This window comes from Bactrocera latifrons, unplaced genomic scaffold (assembly GCF_001853355.1).
Source record: "Bactrocera latifrons isolate USDA-ARS-PBARC rearing strain unplaced genomic scaffold, ASM185335v1 scaffold_217, whole genome shotgun sequence".
NCBI lineage: Eukaryota > Metazoa > Arthropoda > Insecta > Diptera > Tephritidae > Bactrocera > Bactrocera latifrons.
Genome location: NW_017535708.1, coordinates 29,560 through 34,858, shown reverse-complemented (window position 1 = coordinate 34,858; position 5,299 = coordinate 29,560). Strand labels below are relative to the sequence as shown.

The window sequence follows — 5,299 nt, the reverse complement described above, 5'->3', positions numbered from 1 at the left end:
AAAACTAATTCGAGAAAAAATATTGTTTTCCATATTTCAATTTTTGTTTTTACTTGTAAGAATAAATTTGTTTAAGAAAAGTACAGAAGATTCGTGATTTCTTAAACTTATTTGGAATCAATGAGAGTTCTTAGAACCAAGCATTTAAAATTTCATTAAAACTAAAACAGAAAACATTTTTGAACTCTTTTTAACGTGAAAATAAAAAGTCCCGGGTAAGGGATTTTCAGAATATATTTAACATTATATACTAAATCTTTATTTGATAACATTTTTCCAAGAAGTTCTAGAAATAAGTATAGCTTAGGGGTTCAATTCTAGTCCATTCTCGAGACTTAAACTAGTCTTTTGGACCTAATTGATCGATAAGATGTCTAACGTGTTGGATATACTGTCTATATTTTCGTGTTTAAAATAGGTGAAATCGGCCTCCATATACCACATTAATGACTTGGCTGGCTCGAATAAATTCGGCTGGATCTCAGCAATAAAACGTCGAGTACTCGCTTATGAAGATAAGCCACTTGATTGATGCAGTAAAGTATTTTGGAGAGTCTACTTTATCACGAAAACAAGAATGTCAAGGGCGCAAAGCATTCAGTGAAGATCAAAAAGTCATCGAAAACCTGCCTTATGCTATTCGTTCATCAACTCCTATTAATGGTGATAATATTGAAATAATTAAAGAAAGAAAGAGAGATACATTTAGCGAAGATTTTCAAAATCTTTCACGGATCAACTCAACAGTTTAATTAATGTTTCGAGTACAAAGCTTGTCAATGCTAGATTCGTACTAAAAGCCATGAATCTTTTGCAAAAACGATCTCAATTAAAGTTTGCAAAGTGGCTGCTTAAAAACATAGCTGATAGCCGATCTCTTAATAAACGCATCAGTACTGGGGATGGGATGTAGATTTATGAATATGACGTCGCAACTATTCAACAATCTAGTGCATGGCGCATGGCGCCACACAAATGAGCCGAAGCCCAACAAAACAAAACAAAAAAAAAAAAAAAAAGAAATCGCTGGAACCACAGAAGGCCATCCCAGTCGAGCCTTATAGCAAGTGTATTTCGCATGTTTGTATTTGCTAATAAATAATTTTATTGAAATACCAGAAAATATTTTTGTAAATCAACAGATCAATTGAAAAGTCCCAGCCAACCACACTAAAACACATTTTTTTTTTTTTTGTAAAATTCGATTTTTTTATTAAACATAGTTCCCTTTAAGGGTGCTACCCTCATTATAAATATCTTCCAGTCGATATCATATTAGCACTTCGATTTGTCTTGTTCAAAGTGTGGCTCAGTTTTTGCGTTTCTGCAATCACCTTTTGATTCGATGAAGTTTTCTTTTCTTACCAGAACAGAAAAAAGTCAAAGGGGCTAGATATTGAGAATACGATGGATACCCAGTCAGTTCAAAGCCCAATTCATGGGTTTTTACCATCGTTCTCACAGACTTCTGACACGGTAAAATATGTAGGACTTCCTTTTTGTCAAATGCGCCCGTTTTCGATGATTTCGTTCTCCAAGCGGTCCAATAACTCTATGTAATAGTTGCTGCTGATGGGCTCTTGTTTTTCAATAAAATTAAAATTCAATAAATTGCGCATTCCAGAATATATATGCGTTCTTTCACTCGGGTGAATTATCACATATCGACGCAACCACTTAGGTTTATTACTTTTAAACATCTTCAAACACTTCTACGAATAAACAAGCCGTCGTTAGTTTTGGTCAAAAGAAGGCTGGCGTGGCTCCCACTTTGCAAAGAGCTTTCTGATGCCCAAATATTCGTGAATGATATGTTGTAAACGTTCGGTTGATAATCCTAACCAATATGCCAGATTACTTTTTATCTATTTTTTTTCACTATAACAAAAGTTGTTTAACTCAAATGATATATTTGACAAACTAATGATCCATATAATGAACTAGTGGTCGAGCGTATTCAGATAAACTTAGATTGATAACAAATTGTTTAGCCTACATAATGGTTCTACTCTAAGGTTATAAACTTGACATTTCCATTCAACGATATATCGCCTAAAATGTGAGTTATATAAAGCAATAAATATTTTATCAAAACACACGCTTATTTGCAGCTATCACTCTATAAACTTATCTTTTAATAGCTGAAGCAGCAGGGGGTAAATATTTAGCTAGATATTTAGAACTCGCATGCGCCGTCTCTGCAAACGTCTGTATGTGTTTGGGTTTATATGGAGTTGTTTATATGCTTAATCGTGCTTTTTATTATTATGGTAGGGATTTTAACATCGAAATCGACACTTTCACTATCCTAATACTAACTTTATGAGCTAACAGGTAATTACTTAATAACCGTATTTTTACTTAGAATAGTATATATATATGTGTGTGTGGGTGCGTGTGGTCGATTATAAGCGACGTTTGATAAGGCTCATACGCCGTGGTGTTCTGAAGACACTAAAAGTTGTCAATGTGTTTGTGTATTTACTACCAGTCGCAACAGTAAATTCTGTTAAGACAAGCATTAATGCCTGCTTTATTTTCCTTTATAGTGGCTTGTAAAACCAGTTGGAAGAGATTAATTACGCAAATGCCATCGTGTGCTCATAACTATAGGATATATCAATAAACGACACGATCAAGCGGCCGAAAGCGTCGCCCGACTTTTGCGAAAAGAAAGAAAGTTAGAAGGTAATAGTTCGAGACGCTCGTCAGTCGCTTTTCGAGACTCGTACGCTGAAATCGGCATAACGCGGCTGTGGCTTTGCACACTGCACTAGTTGTTGTTGTACAAAATTACTGTATAGTAATCAAAACTTCGAAGTTGTAACAACAAGTCGACTACTAATCAATTGAAAGTGTGGCTAAGAGCAAAGTGAACGCAGGCGGAATTTCAAATTAAACAAAAATATTTATATATTAACGGTAACTGAGACGCGAGTACACGAGTATACGGAACGCAGACCGACAGTTATCAGGTAATTTAGGCAAGTTGTTGTTGGAAATGTACTCATGACTGTTTGTAGCCAAGCTTGTTCGGCTTGAAATGCCTGTGGCGCTTTGACACACAATACTCTTGCATATATATATATACTATATGTACATATGTATATATACTTATATACTTTCAAGTGTACAACGCGAGCGTGGCTTGCTTGGTAGCTTCGGCTCGAAGCCGACTTTTTCAGCAATCAGTGCACTTGCACAGCTGAGCCGCGACAAACGTGTTTCATTTCGGGCGTTCAGCGCGGTTCCGTCTACGCACAGCGCTAAAACGATCGCGTCCAATTTGACTCAGTGTTACAGTTCCCGGTTTGGTTTGGTTTTCGCTTGTGTCGGTTTTGCGGGAAATCACTCTGCGTCCGTTTCTGCGCGTGTGCAATTTTTGCTACGGTCTTAAGCGTGTATCGCAGACAAAGGAGAATTATATTTACAAGTGCAAGTCATTAATTAATTCTTAAGTATGCAAATCTGTTTCTTTTAATCGAGCAGGAAAAGGCAAGAAAATTGTGTTTTATTTGAGCTTGTGGATTAGAAAATGCAAGAGATAATGAAAGATTGCAGAAAGTGACTTGATATTTTATTATTCAAAGTGCAAAGATAAAATTTTTCACTTGTTAGTGCCGACATCTGTAAAGTTGAACTCTACAGAGCACGTTACTAAATAATAATTACCGGTTTCTAAATTAGTAACAACAAAGCATTATTAATGTTAGTGATTATTTTACGAGTGTAAAAATTATATATATACACTGGTGGTCACGCGAATCTTACCATTCAAAATTTTTAAAAATATTAAAAATTAAAAACAAAATACATTCAGATTTAGATAAATCAATTCAAAGATAGCGACCTTTACAAAATGAGCTCGAAATGTGAGAGACTGACGTGCCAAGAAAAAACGATATTTTTTATTTTTTTAATTTATTTTCATTTACACTATAATGAAATTAATATATTTTTTAATTTTTATACTCTCGCAACAAAGTCGCTAAAGAGAGTATTATAGTTTTGTTCACATAACGGTTGTCACGCCCACAAAATGGCGAAAACCGAAAACTTATAAAGTATCATAACTAAGCCATAAACAAAGATATGAAAATGAAATTTGGCACAAAGGATCGCATTAGGGAGGGTCATATTTGGACGTAATTTTTTTTGGAAAAGTGGGCGTGGCCCGCCCCTTACTAATTTTTTTGTACATATCTTGGAAACTACTATAGCTATGTCAACCAAACTCTATAGGGTCATTTCTATTAGGAATTTCCATATACAGTTCAAAAATGGAAGAACTCGGATAATAACCACGCCCATCTCCCTTACAAAGGTTATGTTGAAAATCACTAAAAGTGCGTTAACCGACTAACAAAAACCGTCAGAAACACCAAATTTTACGAAAGAAATGGCAGATCGAAGCTGCACCCAGGCTTTTTTTTAATTGAAAGTGGGTATATAATATTTTCTTAACACCCTGATGACATGTACGAAATATGGATGAAATCGGTTCACAACCACTTACACCAAATAATTTAGGAATATTTTTTACAAACAACCTCGCTTAATCAGCTGTTCAAATATATAACGGTAAAGCAGTTAAATATGAAACTGACTGCGAAAAGTATTCCATAAGCTCATATGTTGATATCAACCGAGATTACTTAGTGAATAAATGAGCCTCTTTGCACACCAACTGATCGAAAGAAATTTAATTTGGAATCAGCCGAAAAGAACACGGTCTCCCACTCTAGTAACAACAAATTTTCATTTTTATCCATACTTACCGTTGTTTCGCATTATTTGGCTGAAACATGATGTTTTCCAGGACGCTATTGAAACCTGCCTCTTTCAGCCTTCGCCGAACCTTTGATGCATCAACTAACACTCCTGTCGCTTCATTAAAATCCTCTTTAATGTCTGACGAAGATTCAAAACAATACAGTAGACAAAGCCGACGGATGAGCCTGTCTTAAGCGGCTGGAGAGTTCAATGATGAAATTTGCCACAGTAGTTTGGCTGAATCCCATAATGCTGGATATTGGTCTGAAGCTGCGATTCTGCTGCGAAATTGCTTGTCAATCCAATTAGAAATAGTGGTCTTACTCAAAATACATGTAGATATAGTATAACAACCGGATCAGATCGGCTAAAATGTCTCTGTACATACTGCCAGTCATTTTGCCCTCAATTTGTACAAGTGGTCCTACTHCGCATGAAGTAAAACACCCCCATACCATGACTGATGATCCACCATGTTTGACAGTTTTTTTAGTATACCGTGGGTTCAGTTCTTGTAGTGGTGGTC

At 35.6% G+C, this 5,299-nt stretch overlaps 1 protein-coding gene across 3 annotated transcripts in view; it reads left to right on the top strand.

Moving 5' to 3' along the window:
* Positions 1 to 2,733: 2,733 nt before the first annotated feature.
* LOC108968473 (sialin) overlaps positions 2,734 to 5,299 on the top strand; it is a 22,657-nt gene continuing 20,091 nt past the window's right edge. Inside the window, exon 1 of one of the 3 annotated variants that reach the window (XM_018932526.1) lies at positions 2,734 to 2,975. The gene's annotated coding sequence lies outside the window, so the exon portion shown is untranslated. Of the gene's footprint in view, positions 2,976 to 3,202; positions 3,459 to 5,299 lie in introns of those variants that run through there. The other 2 variants (XM_018932525.1, XM_018932527.1) reach the window with 2 other exon arrangements.